Genomic DNA, 26,543 nt, shown 5'->3' on the forward strand with positions numbered 1-26,543 from the left:
AGAAGAGGAGATCCCGACACACCAGGAAATAACTTAGCTCTTCGTAGTCAGTGATCGTGCGTGAATGAGGTCTGTTCAGAACTTGGATCTGGGTAGCACAGTTTTGAGGTCTGTGGATTTTTGTTAAACAGAAGCTGGCAAGGGGAGCATTAGAACATTACAATCGGGCTTAACTTTACAGAGACAAAAAATAAAAGGCATATGATAGATTTCCCTATCGTCAGACATGGTGAAGAGACAATAAGGAGATCAAATCAAGTCACAAAATAAAGAAAACAGTCAGTTTTATCCATACAGACAGAGAATTAAGACGAATGGAATCTGAGGATGAGATCCACAAATTTAATTTTCGAAAGAGAAGACAATGGGAAGAACGAAATACAAAGAAATTTTCAATTATGCAAAATAAATAGATTTGAAACGGGTATTTAACAATTACTTCAAAAACGGCAAAAACTGGATCGTGATCTATTCGAATAACGGAAATAGTGTAATAGAAATCCCCATGTCGTGACTTCCAAGCATAAGCTGTACAAGTCTGGAGATGGTTGCGAGATTCTGTTCTGCCAGCCTCTCTTCAGAGTTTGCACAATATGACCTCCCGGTCACATAAATATCACTGCAGTAACAAAATTAGCTTGCCTAATCCAAAATTAAGGTGAGGTCATAATTTAGCACCATAGTAGATTTGAAGGAAAGGTAACTCAAACGGGAGGGGGACAAGCAGGTGCGTACTGTCCACTTCGAAAACAATGACATAGCAAGGGAAAAGAATGACATTCTGAAGGGAGAACATAGGCTGGTACTTAAAATGAGGTCTTCAATCATAATGATGTCTGGATTACTCCCCGTGCTACAATCTGGTAAGAGTAGGGTTAGGAGGATAGACCGGATGGATGCGTGGCTGAGGAGCTGGTGCATGAGATAAGGGTTCTTATAATTTGATCATTGGGATCAAGTGGACTGAACAAGAAGAACGGATTACACCTGAATGGCAAGAGGATATAATGGGAGGAGATTTGCTAGAGCAGCTCTGCATGATTCAAACTCGTAAGGTGTGGTGGGGGCGTGAAATGTGGTGTGGAGGCTGGACCCAAGGAGATCGTGAGGAAAGAGATCAATCTGAGACTGGTACAGATGAGATAAAAAGCGAGTCAAACAGTCACGGCAAGCAGGCACAAAACAGAGAACAAGGCAGCACTAATACATTAAACTGTATTTACTTCGATGCAAGTGGCATAACTGGGAAGGCGGATCAACTCAACATAGTTGATGACACTGGGACATCATAGCAATTACAGAAACGTGTTTCATGGATGGTCAGGACTGGCACCTTTATGGTACAGAATACAAATGGTGTAGGGAGAATGTAATGGGAGGAAAGCGAGGAGGTGGAGTTGCGTTTTTGATAAGGGATAGCGTGACAGCTGCACTACGGGAGGATATTCCTGGAAATACATCCAGGGAAGTTACTTGCGTGGAGCTGAGAAAGACGAAAGGCATGATCATCCTATTGGGATTGTATTATAGACACCCGAATAGTCAGTAGGAAATTGAGAATCAAATTTGGAAGTAGACTTCAGATATCTGCAAGATTAATGGGGTGGTTGTGGCAGTGGATCTTAACTTTCCAAACAAAGACTGGGACCGCAAATAGTGTTGAGGGTTGAAATGGAGAGGAATTTGTTAAATGTGCACGAGAACATTTTCTGATTCCGTGTGTGGAGGTATCTACTAGAGAAAGTGCAAAAGTTGACCTACTCTTTGGAAATAGGGCAGGGCAGGTGCCTGAGGTATCATGATGGGAGCACTTTAGGGCCAGCAACAATATTCTAATGATTTTAAAATACTGATGGCGAAGGATAGACAGAGTCTAAAAGTTGTCGTTCTAAATTGAAAAAAGTCTATTTTGAAGCTATTAGGGTAGAACTTTCAAAAGCTGATTGAGGACAGATGTTCGCAGGTATAGCAATGGCTGGATAATGGGAAGCCTTCAGAAATGAGACACAGAGAGTCCAGAGATAGTATATTCCTATTAAAATGAGAAAGAAACAAAGGTTGGCAGGTGTAGGGAATGCTGTTAGACGAGTGAAATTGAGTGTTTGTTTAAGAAAAAGAAGGAAGCATATGTGAGGTATAGGCAGGAGAGGTCGAGAGGTCCTCAAAGAGTATAAAGACAGTAGAAGTACAATTACACGGGAAATCAGGAGGGGGAGGGGACATGCGACAGCTTTGTTAGAAAGAGCTAAGGAGAATTCAAACGGTTTTCACAAATACATTACGAACAAAAGGGAAACTAGGCAGTGAATATAGCCCTCAAAGATCAGCAAGGCAGCTTTTGGGTGGAGCGCAAGAGATAGGGGAGATAGTAAACGAGTGTTTTGCATCAGAGTTTAAGGTGGAAGAGGGCATGGAAGATATAGAACGTGGGGAAAAAGATGCTGACATCTTGAAAAATGTCCATATTACAGAGGAAGTGGTGCTGGATGCCAGGAAATGCATAAACGTTGATAAATTCCCAGGACCTTATCAGGTGTACCCTTAATTCCATTGAACGCTAGATGAGTGATCGTTGGACCCCCTTGTCATGATATTTATATCGTTGATAGTCATGTGTGAGGTGCAGAAAAAGTGGCTAACGTGGTACCACTATTTAAGAAAGGAAATAATGTCAAGCCAGGGAATGACGGATCAGTGAACCTGACGTTGGTGTTGCACAAGTGGTTGGAGAGAATCCTGAGGGGCAGTATTTACACATATTTGGAAAGGCAAGGACTGAAGAGTGATAGTCAACATGGCATTGTGCGTGGGAAATCATATCTCAGGAAAATGATCTACTTTTTTGACGAAGTGACAAAGTGGATCGATGAAGACAGGGCGGTGGATATGATCTGTATTAGATTCAGTAAGTCGTTTGACAAGCTTCCATTTGGAAGACTGGTTAGCAAGGTTAGGTCACATGCATAAAAGGGAGAACTAGCCGTTTGGATACAGAACTGGCTGGAAGGTAGAACATAGAGCGTAGTGGCAGATGGTTGCTTTTCAGACTGGAGGCCTGTATCCAGCTGTGTCCAGTGGACTGCCACAGGATCGGTGATGGATCCACTACTTTTCATCATTTTTATAAAATATTTGGATTCGAACGTGAGAGGTATAGTTATTAAGCTTACAGGTGACACCAAAATTGGAAGTGTAGTCGACAGCGAATAAGGTTACCTTAGGTTACTTTAGATTATAAGAATTAACTCAACACCAAACTCAACGTGGTCACTCGAGAGTGGGAATTCAAGAGCAGTAACTCAAGAGCATTAACTCGAGAGTAACCAGCGAGAGGAAAAGACAACCCTGAGATGGTCATCAGAAGGACAGACGGCGTCACCAAATGGTGAAAGGGCACGTTCTAGTGTACTGGCTTATGATCATCCAGAGCTATGTTAAAACAGAGAAAGATTTATAGAGTAAATTGTTCATTTATAGCGAATTTTTGTTGTTACAGCTTTATTATAATTCCCCACAGTGCAGACACAGGCCCTTCGGCCCAACCAGTGCAGACCGAAGTATGACCCACACAGTCCCATTTCTCTCTCACTAGTGCACCTAACGCTATGGACAATCTAGCACGGCCAATTTAACAGATATGCACTTCTTTGGAGAGTAGGAGGAAACCAGAACACCTGGAGGAAAACCACGTGGACACAGGGGGAATGTGTAAACTCCACACAGACACCCGAGGCTGGAATCGATTCTGGGACCCTGGTGCTGTGAAGCAGCAGTGCTAATAACTGAGCTATCTTGCCGTCTCATTTGTGTTAAAAAAATTGCTTATTGCTGTTGAGCGTCGACTCGCATTCCATTTTCTGGAAATGTGAGTTAAAGAACACTTTGTGGCAGGTGAAACACTTTCCAGTTCTGATGGGAATCTGAAGACCTCTTCATAGTCCTAAGTTTTCCATGGTTTTACACCAGTGTGACTGCATAAATGTCTCGATAGTTCAGATGACTGTCTGAAATCTCATTCACATAAAAATCATGTGTACAGTTTCTCCCAAGTGTGAATTTTGCTTTCTTTTTCTTTGCTCAGAATCCAACCATATTCTAAAATTGAGTGATTATTTTCCATCCTAATGTAAAACATTGTTTCAATTTCCTGACAACAAACTCTCCCTTTAGGACACTGTATCAGACAAGTTGAAAAGAGAAAAATGGGCTTGAAAGAAGATGAGACTATCTTTATGATCGCAAGAGGCATGGCTGGGTGGTGTGAAGAATTGGTTCCTGAACACTGAGGATCTGTGGTATTCCTGAAGAGGGCATTCTGCATCTGCACTACAGGAACCTGTACACAGGCACTGGGATGAATACGACAGAGCATGCATAGTTTGACAAATGGCTCTTTTGCACCTGCTGCAAGACCTGGGTGAGGTAAGATCCCGGTGAAGAGGGAGACAGTGGATCGGTGGGTGGGTCTTCATAATAACTGACGTATGACCTAAACTGAATTAGAACCAACCGCCCCCAAGATTTCAGCTTGGAGTTTGATTCCCGGGTCCAGACCCCAGGACGCGGCCGCCATCTTGTTCAGGTGACGGGTGACGATGCAGGGAGTGGGCGTGTCTCTTCTTCCAGTGACGGAGGTAGTGGAGTTGGGAATATGGATGTGGGTTTGCATCAGGGAGGATGGAGAGGGTGGGGGACACAAATCTGTGAGTGTGGCAGCAAGGGAGAAACAAATAAGTCATAGAAACTTAGAATTCTCTGAACTCCTATCCTGTGCAGACAGTGTTCACTTTTATGACCTGCTTTTTCAGGGGTTCACGAGAGGACTGACGAGAGGAAACCCAACCCAAATCGCATTCAAAATCTGTTTGAGTACTCAGTTAATCAGGAACTCGATGTTATTAGTCTTTCAATGTGGAAGAAGATGTGTTACAACTACAAAGAAAAAGTAAAGAACAACGAAAGTTACAGTATAGGAACAGACATTTGGGCCCTCCAAGCGTGCGGCTATCCATATCCTCTATCTAACCGATCACACATTTTTCCAAGGATCTGCATCGCTCCACTCCCTGCCTATTGATATATCTGAATAGATATATTTCAATGATGCAATCATGCACGGTTCTACAACTGCCGCTGGAAACGTGTTCCAGGCATCCACCATGGTCTGCAAAAAGAAGTTTCCACACATATCTTCCTTAAACATTTCCCCTCTCACTTTGAACTCGTGACATCTCGTAATTGAGTCACCAACTCTGGCGAAAAAGACTCTTGCTCTCCAAGCTGTCTCTTATTCTCCTGACCCCAATCAAGTATCCCTGTAACTTCAGTCTTTCTGAAAAACATAATTCTAATCTACTCAACGTCTTTTCATAGCCAGCGCCCTCCATACCAGGCAATATCCTGGTGAAATTCCTTTGCACCTCTCCGAAGCATCCACATACATTGATAAGGTGGTGTACAGAACAGTACTCAGTATTCAAAATGTGGTTGAACCAAGTTAATTTAAAAACTGTAAAATGGCCTGCCAACGTTTTTACTCAATATCCCATCGGATGAAGGAAAGCATGCCACATGCCTGCTTGAGCACTCTATTCACCTTCATTGCCAACTTCAAGGTACACTGGACCTGAGCACCCCCAATCTCTCTGTCCGGCATTTTTGCCCAGGACTTTACTATTTATTGTATAGTTCGCTTTTGAAATGGATCCTCCAAAATCAATCTATTCACATTTGCCCGGATTGAACTTCGTTTGCCATTTTTACATGCAACTCTCCAATCGATCTGTAATCTGCTGCATTCTCTGACAGCCGCCTTCACTACTTGCTACTCCACAATTCCGACTCTTATCTTCAAGTTTGGTAATCAGTCCACATTTGCTTTCCTCCAGATAATTTGTTTATATTATAAAGAACAGTGATCCAGGCACGTATTCCTGTGGAACACCACTGGTCAAAGTTCTGATTTTGAGAAACTCCCATCGTTTACAACTATCTGTCTCCTGTTGTCCAGCATGTTCTTTATTCATCTAGCTAGTACAGACTGGACCGCATACGACTTGACTTTCTCCATCAGCCTACCCATGGGGATCCTTATCAAACACCTTCCTGAAGTCAATGTATTTGACATCTGCACCTCAAGCCTCATCAGTCAACTTTGTCACTTTCTCAAAGAATTCGATTAAGTTTGCAAGACAGTTGCATTCCCTGCACAAAACCATGTCGCCTATCACTGATAAACCTATTTTCTAGGAAGGGGAATAAATCATGTACATCAGTATCTTCTCCAGCATCATTCCTACCATGAAACTAGATGCACAGTTTAGACAAAATTCTTTGTACCATTTACAGCATAAAGGACCTCAACGACAGAGTTGTAGAAATCTACAGTACAGAAAGGGCACTTCTGGCCTATCGCTTCTGCTCCAGTCAATATCAATCACCTGATTATTCTCATCCTATGTTCGAACACCCGTCAGTTTAACGTGTACGTGTCAGCATTGCAAGTATCCAGCTTAATACAATTTAAATGTTCGAATAATTACTGAACTTCACACTTTTGGAAAGTGGGTTCCAGGTTCGCTGTACCTGCGGTAAAAGGATCGTGGCTAGAAAAGCTGGAAACGTTTGCTTTCCCTGAATGCAGACAACGAAACCAGCACCATGGGAAGGAAACGTGTGGATTGTGAAAAATCATTCATATATGCATCCTTCTGGAAATTCATTCACTGCTGGAATTCATTCACTGCTGGCAACTCTGTGCAATCACTCTGCCGAAAAGCCGTTCATCTGCTTCCGATTGGGAACAAGAACAAAGAAATTTACAACACCAAAACAAGCCCTTTGGACCTCTAAGCCTGCGCCTATCCATATCATCTATCTAAACTTATCGCCTACGTGTCACTCCCTGCGCTTTTATGAACCTCTTTAGATACATCTTAAATGATACTATCATGCCCACCTCCGCTGGTAAAACTTTCTGGGCAACCAACCCATTCTTCATAAAGAACTTGCCACGCCTATCTCACCTGAACATTTCCTCTCTCACTTTGAACTTGTAACCCCTAGTAATTGTGTACTCCATTCTGGGAAAAATTAGAATGACAAATTAGTGTGAAAACATTGATGCATCACCAGATTCAGACAGATTTTATGGCACTTCCCATATTCTGGACATTGAAAACGTTTCTCCTCTGTGTTAATCTGTTGCTGTTTCAGCAGGTTGGATTTCTGAGAGAATGGCTTCCCACAATTAGTGCAGGCCTACGCTCTCTCCCCAGTGTGAGAGCTGATGGAGAATGATTTAGGATGACCACACACGAGCCCACTCCCAAGCTGAGAGAAATTGAACAGTCTCTCATGAATCAGAATACGTTAATGTGATGTCAGGGTCTAAGAACGTTTATAGTACTTGGTTTAAAATGTCGGTCCACTGCATGAATTCCCTGGTGTCTGAGCAGGTTCGATCTCCAAAAATAATCCCTTCCCACACAGGGAGCAGGTGAATGGTTTCTCCCTCATGTGAGTCCGCTGGTGATTGCGAAGGTCACATGATTTTCTGAACCCAGCTCTACCATGAGAGCGACTGAAGGATATCTCCTCACTGTGAAGATGGTGATGCAGTATCAGTGCCCCAGATATGCACATCCTGCATTCTGGTTATTTCAAAGCTCTGCCATCTGTGAGAACTTTCTTGTAATTATGCAGTGTAGTGTGCGGATAAATTCATTTCCCATACTCAGAACAGATGAAGGTCCTCTCCCCAGTGTAGTGTCCTTGCATTTCTGTTCTGACAGGGCAGATGATCTGTTGAAGCATTGTCCGCACATTCAACGCGTGTAATGTTTCTCCCCATTGCGAATGGTGCTTTTTTCCATCCATTTTCAAAATCCAATGATATTCAGACACGAATCAACTGAGTGATTCTGTCAGATCCTGGAGTAATGTTTGGTTTCAAGTCTCAGCACTGCAAATCTTCCGCTTCTGATGTCCTGTGAAATTAGTTGAAAGAAAAAAAGCAGCAAGAACCCCCCAAAAAAGCCAAAACGATAAAATGAAGACGCAGACGGCGACAATACACGCTATCGCGTCTGCTCTCAACATTGAATGGTATCAGAGCCGATGAGGCATTCCTCAGATTCACTTTCTTGTCTTGTCACCTATCTCCTGATTCCCTTATTGATTAAAATCTCTTTATGTCAGCCTTGGATACACTGAACAGCCAATCACGACAGTGCTCTTCAGTTAAAAAAAAATCCATGGATTCAGTTCACTTCAGTGCACGAGAAGGAATTTTTTCCACATTGGTCATAAATTTGTGATTCCTTACTCTGAGATTATGTCCTTTTGTCATCGACTCTTCAACCAGTTGAATCAGTTTTTCTGAATCTTCCTATTAATCCTCTCCATTTCTAATCTATTTTAGTGATACTTCACTCATCGCTCATCCTTCTCAACTCCAATCAGAACAGGATCAGTCGGTTCAGTGTCAGTTCCCGAAAACAATCCCCCTCGCCCGATATCACTCATGGTAAAATTCTTTATCTGCCTTTCCTGAAATAGGGGGACAAACACTGAACTCACTGAACTGATGAGCTTGCCCGTTAAAAAAAATAAAATTTTAAAATACCTTCATTCCTTGTTTCAAATCTTTGTATGAAGGAAATTATTCTCATCCCTGTAAACTCTTCCTCAAATCCTTTCAGTGGTCAGGAACAGAAGAGTGAAACTTTGAGTGAGGCAAGTGGAGCAAACCAGAGGTTCGTGCTGAAAATGCCTTCGCCCTTCAGCTTGTTGAACAGTACTGGCTCACTGTGTGAATAGATTGGCGCTGTAGGGTGGATCAGCAAAGTGGCCACAAACCTTTGGTCATCCAATTTGGAGGTGAAAAGAGAAACGCATGTATAATCAGGGACAGTGTAGCCAGAGAAGGAGAGACGGTTCCCGGTTGCCAGAATCCAGAGTCCCCATGAGTGTGATGCCTGCCTCGTGCCTGGCTCCAGGATATTCCACTGAGCTGCAGAGGAACTTGGAGTGAGAGGGGATCGATCCAGTTGTTGATAAGGGCGGAGAGTGGAAAACGAGGGCGCAAAAGGATAATAAGCAGTTCGGAGTTAAATTACAAAAAGAACCAAAATGTAATAAATGCTGACTGATCCATAACCAAACTGGCACAGGTTCAATAATTGGCTGCAAGGTTGATGTGGGAGAAGTGGGTTGCATTTCATAGGATATTGGCGTCAATTCTGGGGAAGGATGGAGCTGTTCCGATGGGATGGGCTTCACCTGAATGATGCTAGGATAGAGTCCTGAAGAAGGGTAAAATTAGGGTCTGTGAACAGGGCTTTAAACTAAATCGTGGGCGTTGGTGTCAGGTACACGGAAAACTATGGGAAGTTTTCACGAGGGGGGAGAGCTCAGTACAGGCTAATATTTCCACAAGTAATAGGACAGAAAATATGAAAAGAATCAGGTATCTAATTCCAGGGTCAGCGGATAAAGGCACAATTCTGAGAAGAGGGGCAGTCATCACAGGAATGAGGGCGTTGTACCGAAATACACGCTGTAAACACAACAAGGAAAATGAGCTTCTGACACAGATTGAAATTGGCGTGTGGAATGTTGGAGGTATCACAGAGACGTGGTTGCAAGGGGATCAAAGCTGGGACCTAAATATCCAAGAGCACATATTTTATTGAAAAGAAGATAGGCAAAGGAGGTGGGGCTGCCTTGTTAGTAAGAAATGAAATTAAATTGACAGCAATGAGAGAAAAAGAGTCACAAAGAGTAGAATCAGCTTGTGTAGAGTTAAAGAAACACGAGGGAAAAAGGACCCTATTGGAAATTTTTTATGAACTTCTTAGAAGTCGTCAGGGAAGAAAATCCATCTACAGATAAAAAATTCATGTAAGAAAGACAGTACTGAAATATGGATGGCGAAATTCAACGTGAAAATGGAATGGAAAAATCAGTTTGAATTGTGTACGAGAACGTTTTTGGAGCAGATTGTGCTACAGCTGACGAAGGTACAGTCAATTCTGTCATAAATGATGTGTAATGAAGCAGACGTCATCTGGGATGTCATGATAAAGCAACCCCGAGAAGGAAGTGTTCATAAACATAATAAAAATCGTCCTACTGTTTGAAGTGAAGAGGATTGAATCAGATTTAACCGTACAAACACTGTGGAACGAAACTACACAGATATGTGGATGTAGTTGGCCAAAGATGATTGCGAGGGCGAGCCTGACAGCGAGCACAGTCGATCATACATCCCTCCAGTGTGTATACAGGTCATTTGTCACTAATACGTTCATTACGACCCACCAAAGAGTAACCAAACCGGATACATATCCCGGCACTTTTACTCGACATATCCCTTGTCTAATGTATCTGACCTTCACATCGCTGAGTGCTATGGACAATTTAACATGGCTAATTCACTGAAAAATCACATCTATAGATTATGGGGGGAACCCAGAACAACCAGACACGGGGAGAATGTGCAATCTCCACCGAGACTCGACCCTAAGGCTGGAATTGATCCCAGGTCCCTGGTGCTGTGACGCAGCAGAGTACACCACTGAGTCTTCCTTTCGCAACACTGGAGCAGCAATGGCAGGAGTTTCTGGGATAATTTAGGAGTCACTGCACAAATTCATCGGAAGGAAAATGAAACTCATTAACGGGAGAATGAGCCAATCATGGCTGATAGTAGAATTCAGGGAAAGCAAAAGTAAAAGCATGCAATGTTGTGAACATTCGTGGAAGCCAGAGCACTGGGAAGCGTTCAAAAATAGCAGAGTGCAACTTCCAAAAAACTGAGGGGAACAGATGAAATATGAGTAAGCTCGGAACTAATGTAAACGAAGACTGCTAGTAATTTTCTTGGATACCTCAAACGTTACAAGGAGGCAAGAGTGGACATCAGGCAGCTGGAATCCGAGGCTCTAAAAGAAATAATGGGGAAAAACGAATGGCAGAGTATTTGGCGAAGTACCTCGCATCAGTTTTCCCAGTTGAAGACACAAGTTACAAATCTGAAATTCAAGACAGACATGTGGAAGAAGTGACTGCACTGGCCTTCAGTAAGTTGAAGGATCTGGGAAACTGAAGAGAATAAATAACCATGACCAGATGGAACACACGCAAGTTGAATGTAGGAAGTAGGCAAGGAGATTGGAGAGGCATCGGTGGTGATTATTGGAAATCAGTAGAATCAGGGATAGTCCCAGATTGCAGGATAATGACTCATTCAACACTCCTTCAGAAGGTAGGGAGGCACAGGCAGAAAACTGTAGGCTGGGCGGCTGGATCTCAGTTTTTGGTAAGATTTTCGATTCCCTTATTAAGAAAGATACAGCAGAGTCATGCATAGGATAATCAGACAGAATCGCCACGGTTTTCCTTTTATGGAAAGTAATGCCTGGCAAATGTGTTGGATTTCTTCGAGGTGGTAACATACAAGTGAGACAAAGGAGAGCTAGTTGACGTGATCTATTTAGATTTCCAGAAGGCCTTTGATAAGATACCACACATCAGGCTGTAAAATAAGATGAAAGCATAGGGTTAGTGGCAAAGCAGAAGATTGGCTGCCTGACAGAGGGCGGAAGGTAAGGATAACGGGTTATTTTACAGGGTGGCTGCTGGTGATTGCCAAAGGGGCCAGTGTGGGGACTATAGCTGTTCACGTTATGCATTTGTGATTCAGACAAAGGAACTAAGGGCATTGTTGTCGCGTTTTCAGACGAAAAATAGGTAAGTTGAGGAAGTGGGGCGAATACAGAAGAATACGGACAGGCTGGCAGTATTGACAAAGTGGCAGATGGAACACAATGTTGGAAAGTGTGGTTCATGCAATTTGGTGGAAACAAGAAAGTGAGTGATCATTTTCTGAACGGGGAACGGTGTCAGAAATCTGAAAGACAAATGTGTTTGGGAATCGCAGTTCTGGAATTCTGTTAAAGTTTGCATACAGACTCAGTTATCAATTTACTCCGCAGATAACATTTTATCATATATTTCATGGGAACTATAATGTACGAGCAAAGATGGACACCTGAGCTAGTACCAGTTCTGGTTACAGTGCATTTGGAAGGTTGAGAGCAGTTTTGTGCCTATTATCGAAGGAAGGATGCGATGGCTTTGGATGGATTCCCGAGGTATACCGGAAAGTACCCATGCTGAAGGGGTTTCAAAAAAATTACAGTTGAGAAATCTGGGTCATATATTCAATTGAGTTGAGTTGTAGGTAATATAAGAAGGACAGAAAGGGAGACAAAAGAGAAGGAGGAGTAATCATTTTTTTTTGTGACGGAAAACATTACTGCTGTAACTATAGGATTTTTTAAAAAATCAGGGAAATTATAGGTTTGAAATAACGATAAAACAAACACTTTGATGGAATTATACTATACACCCGCCCTCCCCAATAATCAGAGGAAAATGAGAGAACAAATATGCAGAGAGATGTCTGATATATGTAAGAACTAAAAGGTGAAAATGGATGATGATTTTAATTTTCCAACCATTGACTAAGGACTGAAATCATGTTGAAGGCTTGGTCGGCGAAGAGTTTGTTAAACATGTTCACAAATCATTCTGAATCAAAATGGAAATGTTCCACGAGAGAAGAATCAAACATACCGTCTTAGGTAGTGAGGTAGTACAAATGAATGAAGAGATAGGAGTGGGATACTTTGTATTGAGTGATCATGATTCCAACAATTTGAAATGTTTTTCGAAAAGGATAAGCCCTGTATCAAAGTTCACGTTTTTGCATGGTAAATTTGAACAGGATGAGACAAGAACATTCAAAAGTTGCTTGGATTGCATTGTTCACAGAAAAACGTGCATTTGTTAAGTGGGAAGCTTTCAAAGGTGTGATAAGCAGAATTTAGAAGCATTATATGACCATGGGACATTGGCGCAGAAATTAGGACATTCGGCTGATCAAGTCTGTTCCGCTATTCCGTTGTGGTCGAGTTTGTTTCAAAATCCATTCACTTGCTTTCGCCCAGTCAGCTGCACTCAATGACCTGCCCTCTGGAGCCTTCTGTGTCAATGAATTACTGGAGTGTCGATAAAATGGTTTTTGGATCGATATATTGAAGCCCCAGATAGAGGAGACAGGCTATCCCGAATTTCATACCGTGTAATGGCTGGGAGTGGGTTAGCTCAGTGGAGTGAACGACTGGTTTCGGATGCAGAGCGACATCAATAGCATGTGCTTCGTTCAGGTGCCAACTGACGTAATTATCAAAGTCCCACATTCTTAATCTTGTCACTTGACTGAGGCACGGTGACCCTTAGGTTAAAGTACCATCAGTTCTCTCTCTGTCTTTCTTCCATTCATCCTCTTTTGAGAAAGCAATCCATTAATCTACTGGGACTATGGCAACTTTAATTTCAATGTTTTCATAGTGTACTGAGAAGGGAATAATTGGCAATCTAGCTCTGAGAGGCCCATTGAGCAATAGTGAAGAACTCTGAATGATGGAGAGGGACAGAACTGATTCAGAGACGAGGGATAAAAAGGTAAGATGGTTTGAGACACAATCAGGCTACAATAATTTGGTGAAAATAACTCAGAAGGATGACAGGCATTTAAAAAGTACTTGAAGGAACTGCAAATGCATTTCAGTTCTGTCTGGCAAAAAATAAAATGGGAAATCAGGCCCTGCCATGGCCAACATGGAACATAAGCAATAGAACTGATCCCAGGAAGAGGTGTGCAAATTGGCTGTAAATCAGGAGACATGAAGACTGGGAGCAATTCAGATTTGAGCAAAAGAGGACAATGGGTTTATTTAAATGAGAGAAATAAAAACAAAGTCTAAGAGGAGGCTTGAGGGGAACGTGCATACTAATTGTTAAAATTCGTAAAGGTAAATGAAGAGAAAAAAGATAACGGAAAAACCGCTTACAATCAAACGGAGAAAATGGAATAAAGATATGGCACACCAATTAACTACATATTTTAATTCTATCATCACAAGCGATAACACAAATAATATCCCTAAAACGCCTCGTGAAAACAAGAGTGATGTATTGAAGGATATCAGTATTTGCAGATAAATTTATGGGACTTAAAACCAACAAATCACAACACTTGTTAATCTATACCCCAGAGTGCTTAAAGTTACCCGAGATAAAGTGGATGCATTCTAAATCTAATGTCTTGAATCCAAATAAGGTAATTTTACCATCACCATTCAAAATTCTATCGAATCTGGAAGACTTTCTCTGGCTTGGCGAGTGGTGACCAACGTGAACCCATTATTTAAAAAAAGGAGATACAGAGAAAACAGAAAAATAGACCAGGTACCCTAACATTGGAAAACAGTGACACATTGGAAACAGTCAGCATAGGGATATGAAAGCTGAGAAACTGAGAAACCAGAGCTGGTGTCCTTGTACACAATTCTCTGAAAGTAAGCATGCAAATGCTGTAGGAGGTGAGGAAGGCAAATGGTATATTGAACATTGTGGCGAGAGGATTTGAGTACAAGAGTAAATTGTACAATGTCTCGGTGACATCATCGCGGGAGTATTGTGTGCAGTTTTGGAATATTTATCTGATGAAAGATGTTCTATCCGTGCAGGCAGCACAACAAATGTTTCGGAGATTGGTTCATGTCAGGATGGATTGATTACGATGAAATAATTGGAGTTAATAAGATTGAAGTAGAATGTCATAAAAAAAAGCTAATTGCATTGTAGAACGTCGAACAAGACAAATGTAGGAAGGATGCTCTCAAACTTCATGGCGGGACGGTGGTCATAGTTTAAGCATAAGTGTATGTGTCATTTCGGACTGAGCTGACGAATTTGCTTTTCACTCAGAGATTGGTGACCCTGCAGAATTTGTCACCTGAGAAAGCAGCTAAGCCAAACACATGTAAAGTTTCCAAGAAGAAGAAGATAGAATTAGTGCTGATGGTTAAAGGGACCAAACGGTACAACTCGAAAGTGGCAGCAGGCTGCAGTGCAGGATCAGCCATGATCATACTGAATAGTAGAGCAGGATCGGACATCAGAATAAACTTCTGTTGTTCCAATTTCTATGTTTCCCATACATGTCGGGATATAAAAACGGAATGATTGGAACTGACACAGGTAGCAACATTACCTTATGAATACTGGATGAAAATTGTCTAATTTCTTACCGAGCAGGAATCTCGGGCAGTTTCACCACAAGTACTGCAGCATTTCTAGTTGAGAAAGAGTGTTTCTGGACGCATCTGGACGTGCAACACTGTTTCAATCATTCCACTTCCATCTCAAATTGTTAAATGATCTGTAAAAAGCAACATTATCAAGGGGAAATGAGAAAACATTTTCGAGAATTGCTGACATTGGAGGAGTCTGTGGGACCGGGTGTTGGAATGAAGAATTGTGTGGAAGGGAGAATGAGAGAAACGATTGTGTGTGTTTCGTAGTGCGGTGATGCGTAATGAATGAACCCACCAAACCCCACCCGTCATCATTCTCAGTTCTCTCTGTCCACTCCCATCTCCATCCTCTCAGCCTCCTTCACATTGACCTCCAGCTCAGAGACAGAGATGTTCACGGGGGATACTTTCCCATCAATCTCAGTCACTGACACACACAAAAGGGCTTCCTTACAGCACGTACACCTCAGATAAATCAGCAATGCTTGAACTGAATAAGTTGTGTTTTCAGCCCCATTGACATTACAGACAGATAAACAAGCAGTGAATTGACAATTTTTTAAAAAATGAATCACGAATAGCGGCGGCTGCACTCTGGTGCTTAAACTGCGGCTCCAGAAACCCCATGTTTGTGCTTGGATTCCCACACTGACCAACTATGAAACTTCAAACCAGAATATAGCTCCTGGCGCATACTTCCATTTTAACCTTTATTCACTGCCTGGGGAGGAGAGACGAGAACATTTCATTCCAGCTTCACTTGTGACACGCAGACTCACAATCCACATTAACTGTGCGCATGCTCCGGCACCGTCCCCGCCTGACTGATGATTTCGGGAGGCAGAGGCAACAGCAAGGCTGGAGATCAGAGTCGAGAGGGTGGTGCTGGAAAAGCACAGCAGGTCAGGCAGCATCCGAGGAGAAGTAGAATCTATGTTTCGAGCATAAGCCCTTCATGAGAAATGTAAGGACTGCAACATCGACTCTTCTGCTCCTCAGATGCTGCCTGAAGGGCTGTGATTTTGTGGCACCACACCTATGATTGATGACGGTGCATGCCCAACAGCAATCGCGGGACAGGACTGGAGGACGGAGCTGGACCTCAAGATCCAGCACCACCATCGATGGGTGTGATTAAAAGGGGCATGTAGTGGGAGGTTGCGCTGAAGCAAGAACATCGTTTTTGCATTTATCGACATGTGCTCTCCGATATAGGCTACAAATACAGGGAGAGGTGAGAAATGCATCCCTGACAGCGACACCTTTGGAACAATATACCCAGGAACGAAATCTTATTTACAAAATGTGAACAATAAAAAAACTCAGTGAAAACAAAATACGCACTGCAGTTTTATCAGTGTAAAATTGAAAAAAATAAGATGTAGAGTTATAAAAAGTATAAAATTACAGACCTTCTTTAAGTCATGGGCTGACAGACTTTCTAAGCTGGACTTTCCCTAAGAGGGCTCGCCCTGGCCATCCTTTCCCTCATGTGGCAAAGACGCGCCTATCGTCCAGCAGCTATATTCACTGCAGACTGCTGCTGCTGACAATTAGGCACACGGTTTTCACCGTTGACTATTTCTGCTGACCTGCATCGGACAGACCAGGCCTCATCGCTAACTGCTGCTGCTGATGTACATCAGACACGCCAGGACTCACCACTGTCAGCTCCTGATGACAGACTTCGTGCACATCTGGCCCCAAAGCTGACTGCGGCTATTGACATACATTGGTCATACCAGGCCTCACCGCTACCTGATGCTGCTCACCAACATTGGGCATGACATGCCTCACCGCTGACTGCTGCTGCTAAGTTATATCAGCCATAAGACGTCTCACCACACACTTCTGCTGACCTACATGGTGAACACCTGGCCTTGCCACTGAATGTTTTTGCACACCTGCTACAGCACACTATTCCTCACTGTGGACTTACATCAGAAACACCGGGCCTTACCACTGACTGCTGCTCCTAACCTACATTTGGCTCATCAGTCCTCAACACTGACAGCTGATGACCTACATCAGTTTTGGCAGAACTCACTGGTGGCTGCTCCTACTGACCTACATCGGGCACACCAATCATCACTGTTGCTTCTGACCTACATCGGACATATCAGTTCTGGCTGTTGACTGCTGCTGCTGAGTTGCATCAGTCGCACCAGACCTTGCCGCTGACTGCTGCTTACGTACATTGGGCACACCAGGCCTCATTATTGACTGCTTCTGCTGACATTCGTTGGCCACACCAGGTCTCACCACTGACTGCTGCTGCTGCTGATCTTTATCGTGCACACCAGGCCACAGTGTTAATTGCTGCAGTTGACCTACATTGGGCTCACCAGGAATCGCCACTGCAGTCGCTGCTGAACTACATACGGATGCCAGGCCTCAGTGCTAACTGCTGCTGCTGATCAACATCAGACACACCAGGCATCTCCGCTGATTGATGCTGACCTTCCTCGGGCACACCAGGTCTCAATGCTGACTGCTGCTGCTGATCTACACCAGACACACAAGACCTCAAAGCTGACTGATGCTGACCTACATATGGAAAACCAGGCCTTGACCCTGATTCTCGCTGACCAACATCAGGCAAAGTAGCGCTCACTTCTGAGTGCTGCTGACCTAGGCTGGGCACATCAAGGTCTCACTGCTGACTGCTGCTGCACACCTATTTCAGACACACCAGTTCTCAACGCTAACTGCTGCTGCGGACTTACATCAGGCACACCAGGCCATATCGCTGTTTCCTGCTGCTGCTGACCTCCATCGGGCACACTGGGCCTTACCGCTTACTGCTGCTCCTGACCCACATCAGGCAAACCAGTCATCACTGCTGCTCCTGACCTACATCAGGCACACCAGTCATCACTGCTGCTCCTGACCTACATCAGGCACACCAGCCATCACTGCTGCTCCTGACCTACATCAGGCAAACCAGCCATCACTGCTGCTCCTGACCTACATCAGGCACACCAGCCATCACTGCTGCTCCTGACCTACATCAGGCACACCAGTCATCACTGCTGCTCCTGACCTACATCAGGCACACCAGCCATCACTGCTGCTCCTGACCTACATCAGGCAAACCAGCCATCACTGCTGCTCCTGACCTACATCAGGCAAACCAGCCATCACTGCTGCTCCTGACCTACATCAGGCACACCAGTCATTACTGCTGCTCCTGACCTACATCAGGCACACCAGCCATTACTGCTGCTCCTGACCTACATCAGGCAAACCAGTCATCACTGCTGCTCCTGACCTACATCAGGCAAACCAGTCATCACTGCTGCTCCTGACCTACATCAGGCACACCAGCCATCACTGCTGCTCCTGACCTACATCAGGCAAACCAGCCATCACTGCTGCTCCTGACCTACATCAGGCAAACCAGCCATCACTGCTGCTCCTGACCTACATCAGGCACACCAGCCATCACTGCTGCTCCTGACCTACATCAGGCAAACCAGTCATCACTGCTGCTCCTGACCTACATCAGGCAAACCAGCCATCACTGCTGCTCCTGACCTACATCAGGCAAACCAGCCATCACTGCTGCTCCTGACCTACATCAGGCACACCAGTCATTACTGCTGCTCCTGACCTACATCAGGCACACCAGCCATTACTGCTGCTCCTGACCTACATCAGGCAAACCAGTCATCACTGCTGCTCCTGACCTACATCAGGCACACCAGTTATCACTGCTGCTCCTGACCTACATCAGGCAAACCAGTCATCACTGCTGCTCCTGACCTACATCAGGCAAACCAGTCATGACTGCTGCTCCTGACCTACATCAGGCACACCTGTTCTGGCTGCTGACTGCTCCTGCTGAAGTACGTCAGTCAAACAAGACCCCGTCGCTCAATGCTTTGCTCACCTACATTAAGCGCACCAGTCCTCATTGCTGACTGCTACTGATGAATTTCACAGGGGACACCATGCCTCACTACTGACTGCTGCTGCTGCTGCTGACCTCCTTCGTGTACTCCAGGCCTCAGTGCTAACTGCTGCTCCTGACCCACATCAGGCACACCAGCCATCACTGCAGCTCCTGACCAACATCAGGCACACCAGTCATGACTGCTGCTCCTGACCTACATCGGGCACACCTGCTCTGGCTGCTGGCTGTTGCTGCTGAGGTACATCGGTCAAACCAGACCCCACCACTGAATGCTTTGCTTACCTACATGAAGCGCACCAGTCCTCATTGTTGACTGCTACTGATGAATTACAATGGGTACACCAGGCCTCACTACTGACTGCTGCTGCTGCTGCTGACCTCCATCGTGTACACCAGGCCTCAGTGCTAACTGCTGCAGCTGACCTACATTGGGGTCACCAGGCATCGCCACTGCTGGTCGAAGCTGAACGACATCGGGCACACCAGGTCTCAATGCTGACTGCTGCAGCTGAGTTACATCTGGAACCACCGCTGACTGCTGCTGACCAATATTGGGTACACCAGTCCTCATGACTAACTGCTGCTGCTGTTCTACATTGGATAGACAAGGCCTCACCCCACTCTCTCTGGCCCTCAAGCTCTCTATCGCTAGCCCTCCACCTACGCTCTGTCTACCCCCTCTCACTCTGTCTCTACCACCCTCATTTTTTCTTCCCTTCATCCTCACTGTCTTTGTGTTCCCTCCCACATACACTCTCCCACTCTGACTTTCTCTATACGCCCTCCCAGGCTCTCTCGCTCTCTCTCTGTCTCGCTATCTCTACACTCTCCCACTCTCTCTCCAACATCCTCCCTCTCTCACTCTGTCGACCCCCACTCTCTCTGTCAATCCCGTCCATCTCTCTTCCTCGATTCCCCCTCTGACACTCACCACCAACAACGTTTTCTCTATCTCAACTTCGCACTCACTTTTCCCTCCCACTATCAATTACTCCCCTCCCACACGCTCACTCCCTAAACTATCCCCAATATCTGTCTTTCAACTTCCCTGTCTTCCCCACACTCTGTCTCCACACCCACTCTGTCTCTGCAGTGTCCTCAACTACTCTCTCTCTACTCCTTCCCACTCTCTCTCCGTGTCTCTCTTTGCAGAACACATCCACACTCATCACTCTCGCAATGTTTGTCTCTCTGTCAGTCACTCATTCTCTGTCCTCCTCCCACTCTCTGTCTCGAAAATCTATCGACACGTTCTCTCTCCCTCCTACCTCCATCTCCCTCTCTCTCTAACCCCATCCCATTTTCCCTTTCTCTCTCTCCCCACTGCCACTTTGTATCTCCCTTTAACCTTCATGCTCTCTCTGATTCCGCCTACTCTCTCTCAGACACTCCCACTAAATGTCTCTATACCCCTCCTACAGTCTCCTCTCTTCACCTCCCCTTCTCACTTTCTCCATGCAAGTCCCACTCTCTCTCTCTCTCTGTCGATCTGTCGCTACCTCCCTCTCACTCTGTCTTTCTCTCTCTCTCGCTGCCACTCTCTTTGTGTCTCTCTCTCACCCTTCCCACTCTCTCTCTCTCTGTCTCTGCATTTATGCAAACCCGCCTCTGCCATAAACCCACCCGCTCTCTCTCCACACGACTTCTCACTCTCTCTCTCTCTACACTCTCCAATTCTCTGTCGGCACACCCTCAACCCTCTTTCTCTTCACCCCATCACACTCTCTCAATTCCCACTCTTACTCTCGTTCTATCTATACCAGTATCACTTTCTCTCAATTTGTATTTCTGTATCTCTCGCTGCTCTCCCACTCTTTCTCTTTCTGTCTCGCTCTCTCTGCAAACCGCTTCCACTGTCTCTCGCTGCTTGTCTGCCTCTCTCAATCTGTCGATGTCAATCACTCTCTCTATCCTCCTCCGACTCTGTCTCAAAACTCTCCCACATTCCCTCTCTCTATCCACGGCCCAGCTACTCTCTCTCTCCCTAACTCCCACCAATTCTCTCTCTACACCACTTCCACTCTCACCCTCGACCCAACTCCAACTCTCTGTCTACCTCCCACGCACTCTCTGTCTCTTCCCCACCATTTCTCTCTCTAACAGCATTTCGCTCTCTTTTCTGTCCCTCTCTTTGAACGCTCCTCCCATTCTCTGTCTGTACCTGTCTTCCACCGTCTCTCTCCTACCTTGCACTCTCCATCTCTACCTAATTTCCAAACTCTCTGTTGCACCCTCCAAATTCATTTTTATCTCTATTCCCCCGTTCTACTCTCTCTTTCTCTCCCCCGCCCTTTCTTAATCTTTCAATCTGCGTCCCACTCTCACCTTGTCTATCACCCTCCCTTTGTCTCTTGGCCGTTGTCCCATCTGTCTCGCTACCCCACTCTCACTCTAACTTTATCCTATCGCACTATCTGTGTCTCTCCTTACACCCCTCCCACTTTATCTCACTGTCTGTTTCTGTAACTCTCTATAACGCTTCCTACTCATTGTCTCTATCCTCCTCCGACTCTCTTTCTCCCTACTTCCCTCCAAGTCTCTCTCTCTAAACCCTCTCATCGCACGCTGCAGCCTCCCACTGTCTCTCTCCCTCTCGGTCTACTCGCTCCCTCTCTTTCTCTCCCCTCACTTTCTCTCGGTATACCCCAGTGTCTCTCGCTCACTTTCTCGCTGTCTCTCTCGAACACCTTCCCACTTTCTCCCTACCTCACCAACTCACTCTCTTTCTATACCCGTTCATCCTCTCTCTGTTCCCACCCTTTCTTGCTATTTCTCTCTCTCCCTCCTTCAATATCTCTGCACACCCTGCACAAGATATCTCCTTCTCTCTACCTCTAATAGTCTCTCTCGCTCTCTACCTGACTCTCTCTTTACCCTCCCACTCTTGCTCTTGACCCACTCCCGCCCTCTCTCCCACTCTTTCTCAGCCCCAATAATCTCTGTCATTAACCCACTCCCAATCCCTTTAAGCTCTCCCACTTTCTCTATCTCCTTGCCACTCTCTCTATTTGCCCACTCTCTACCTCTTAGCCCTCTCACTCTCCGTCTTCCCCCACTCTCTGTTCACATTTCCCCTCTTTCTAATCTGCACACTCTCTACCCCCTCCCTTTCTCTCTGTCTCTACTCCTCGCTCACTCTCTCTCAACCACCCCCACTGTCTTTCTCTACATCATCCCACTCCCTCCCTCTATACTCTCCTCCCACTCTCTCCCCACCACATTTTCTCTCTCAACACCTCCAAATTCTCCCTCTCTCCCCTCCCACTCTGCCTCTCTACTCCAATCCCTCTCACTCTCTACCTCCTCTATCCCACTACACGTCTCTACCCCCTTCCTCCCAATCTCTCTCTACCCACCCATCCCACCCCACTCCCTGTCTCCTTTCCCACTCTGTATCCACACTCCCCTGTCGCTCTCCCTGTCTCTGTCTCTACTGCTCTCCCTCTCTGTATCTGTCATTCTCGCTAATCCTCAACCACTCTCTCCCTTGATTTGTCTTTCCACTCTCTCTGTCTCTCTCTTTCAGCAAACCCCTTCCTCTCTCTCTCTGTCTGTCGCTCTTGCCCGACCCTAATCCCACTGTCTCTCTAAACGCACTCCAACACAATCCAACTCTCCCTGTCTCCGGGGACGGCAGCACGGTGGTTAGCACTGCTACCTCACAGCGCCTGAGACACGGGTTCAATTCGCACCTCAGGCGACTGACTGTGAAGAATTTGCAAGTTCTCCCCGTGTCTGCATGGGTTTTCTCGGTGTGCTCCGTTTCCTCCCACCGTCCGAAGATGTGCAGGTCAGGTGAAATGGCCATGCTAAATTGCCCGTAGTGTTAGGTAAGGGTTATGTGTAGGTTGCCGGTCGGTGTGGACTTGTTGGGCCGAAGTGCCTGTTTCCACACTGTAATGTATTCTTAAAAAAACCTATCCACGCCGCCTCTCTCTCCCGATTTTCTCTCTTCACCGTTAACCCCAACCCACTCTCCATCTATCTGCCTTTACTCCTCTCGCAGTCTCTCTCTTCGAATCACTCCCACTCTCTCCCTTAACTACCCGCACATTCTCTCCCTTCATGCTCTCTCTCAAACCCCCTTTCATTCTGTCTCTCAACCCCTCCCATTCCCTCTCTCTAATCCCGTCCTACTCTATCTCTTCCTCTCCATCCTCACTCTCTTTCCACGTCACAAACTCTCTCTCTGTCTCTCTCTCTCGCTACCACTCTTCCATACTCTCTTGCACTCTCCCTGTCTCTATCTGTCTTACTCTCTGTGGCTCGATGCTCCCGCTCTCTCTGCCTCTAAATCCCTCCCATTCCTCTTTTCTCTTTCTTCACCCTCCCATTCTGTCTCTCTCTCTGCCCTCTCCCTCTCTCTTTACTCTCTCCCACTCTCTGTCACTCAACACACCTGCCCACTCTGTCCCTACTCCCTCCCACTTTCTTTACATCCTATCCGCTCTCACTATTTACACCCCTTCTCACTCTCTCTCTCTGCCCCACATTCACTGTCACTCTCACTCTCTTTTTCTCTACACCCCAAACACACTCTCTCGCTCTATATCTCTGTCTCTCTATACGTTCCCACTGTTTCTCTGTGCAAGCCCCTTTCACACTCTCTTGCTATCTATCTCTCTCTATCTTGCTCTCTGTCAGTCACTGTTGACACTCCTTCCACTCTCTTCCTCTCTGATCTCTCACTTCCTCTGTCTCCACCCCCACCCACAATCCCTCTATCTCTTCCCTCGTCCCACTCGTTCTCTCAACACTCTCCCATTCTCTCTGTCCATCTTCAACCACTCTAACTCGCCCACTTCCACCTCTGTCTCTCTACCTCTCTCCGACTCTCTCTCTAAACCCTTCCCACTCTCCCACTCTCTTTGCCCCCTCCCACTTTGTCTCTATACCACTTCAACTCTTTCTCTACCCCACCACACTGACTACCCTCACCGCTATTTCTATCTCTCTCTCTGTGCACTCCTCCTAATCTCTCACTGTGTCTTCCCGCTTCCTCTTTCTCTCTCGACAGCGCTCCCTCACTCAATTTCTCTATTTGTATATGCCACGTCGCCCACTCATCCCAATCCGCACTCTGTCTCTACCCCCATTCACTCTCTGTCTTTTTCACTCTAAACTACTCGCAAGTTCACTTAATCTACAGCACTTCCACACTCTCCTTCCCACTCTCCTTCCCTCTCCCTTCAACTCTCTCGCTCCCTGAAAATCCTACTCTCGCTACCTCTTCGTCTCTCTCTCTACACACTCGCTCTCCCTCCACCTCGCTCACTCTTTCACTCTGCCACCCTTCTGCTCTCTCTCGAGCACTTGTCTCTCTGTACACCATTCGCACCTTCTCTCGACCTCCACCACTGTCACCCCCACTAACCATCACTCCTTACCACTTCCTACGCCATTCCCACTCCCGCTCTCTTCTCTACTCCCTTCCCTCACTGTCTGTTTTTCTGTCTACACCTCAAGCTCTCCCTCTCACTCTCTCTCTGTCTACCTCTCTCTACAACGTCTTCACTGTCTCTTTTACTGTCTGTCTCCCTGTTAGTTACTCATTATGTAGCCTGTTCCCAGTCTCTCTCTCTAAACCCTCTCACTCTTTTTGTCTCCACCCCACCCACACACTAATTCCCCCGCTTCTGTCTCCTTCTCTCAAACCCATCGCATTCTCCCTCTCTCTCTTTACTCCTCCCCAATCTCTCTCTCTGTCCCACCCCTCTCTGTCTCGATCCAACTCCCACACTGTCTCTTTCTTTACCCCTTCCGTGCTCTCTCAACCCCCTCCCTCTCTCTCTCTAACCACGTCCCGTTCTCTCTCTCTCGTCCGCTCCCGTCTGCACTGTCTCCTTCTGCGTCCGGATCTCTCTTTCCATGCCTCATTCTCTGTCTACCTTCCTCCCACTCTCGTTTGCTGTCTCTCCATCTGTCTTTATCCTTATCACTCTCTGCTCCTTCACACTCTCTCGCTACGCGCTCAGACTCTCAATCTACACCTTCTCCATTGTCTCTCACGACACGCCTTCCTACTCTCTCTCTAGCCCACTGCCACTCCCGCACTCACTCTTGGTATTCCGACCCACTCTCTATTTCTCTCTTTGCAAATGCCTTCCACTCCCAGTCACGATCTGTCTGTCTGTTTCTCTCTCTCCATTTCTCTCTGTCAGTCACTGTCTCTCCACCCTTCTCCCAATGTCTACATCTCTAAACTCTCCCATTCTCTCTCATTCTCCACCTCCACCTGCAAACTCTATCTACCCCACGTCCCCCTCTCTCTACCCCTCTCCCTCTCCCTCTCTCTCTAAACACATCAAACTCTTCCACTCTCTCGACTCCTCTCCCACTCTTTCTCTTTCTGTCTCCCTCTCTCTGCAAACTACTTGCAATCTCCTTCGCTGTCTGTCTGTCTCACTCTGTCTGTCTTTCTGTCAGTAACTCTCTCTCTACCCTCAGACTCTCTCTCTCTCTCTCAAATTCGTCCTAAAGTTCCTCTCTCTTCACAAACTACACATTCTCTCTACCTACCCCTCCCACTCTCTCTCTACACGACTTGCACTCTCTCTCTCCCCAATTCCGACTCTGTCTACTTCCCTCCCACTCTCTCTCTCTTCGCCTGACTACTCTAACTTCACTGCCTTCCACACACTCTGTCTCTCGCTACCTCTACCTTCTTCTTATTCTCTCTCTCCACCTGTCTCCCACTCTCTCTGTCTTGTCTGCCTCTCTCTCTCTTTCTGTCTCACTGTCTACGGGACTCCCACACTGTCTCTCTAACACCTTCCCAATCCTTCTCTCTATACCCCCTTCCTCCTGTCTCTTCCATTCCCTACCCTTTTTCAGTCTCTCAATCTGCGTCACACACTCTCTCTCTTTGTCTCTCTTTCTATCCCTCCCTCCCTCTCTTAAAACTCCTCCCACTCTCTCTATCCCACTCCAACTCTATCTCTTCCTCATCCCACTCTCTGCCGTTCTTTCTCACACACACCTCCCACTCTCTCTTGCTCTCTGTTTCTGTTTCTCTCACTGTCTGTCTCTCCCTATAATTCTCTCTGCCTGTCTCTCTCTACACACCTCCCACTCTCTCTCTCCATACCCACCTCCCACTCTCTCTCTGGTTCTTCCACTTTCTTTCTCTCTACCCTCCTCCCATTCTCTCTCTCTATTGCCTTCCCGCTCTCTCTCTCTTTACACCCTCCGACTCTCTCGCTACAGCCTCCCACTGACTCTCTCCCTCCCTCTCTACTCGATCCCACTGTATCTCTGAGGAGAAAGTGAGGACTGCAGATGCTGGAGATCAGAGCTGAAAATGTGTTGCTGGAAAAGTGCAGCAGGTCAGGCAGCATCCAAGGAGCAGAAGATTCGACGTTTCGGGCATGAACCCTTTTTCAGGAATTCCTGAAGAAGGGCTCATGCCAGAAACGTCGATTCTCCTGATCCTGGGAATCTGCCTGACCTGCTGCGCT

This window comes from Chiloscyllium punctatum, chromosome 21, assembly GCF_047496795.1.
Source record: "Chiloscyllium punctatum isolate Juve2018m chromosome 21, sChiPun1.3, whole genome shotgun sequence".
In the NCBI taxonomy this organism is placed as follows: domain Eukaryota; kingdom Metazoa; phylum Chordata; class Chondrichthyes; order Orectolobiformes; family Hemiscylliidae; genus Chiloscyllium; species Chiloscyllium punctatum.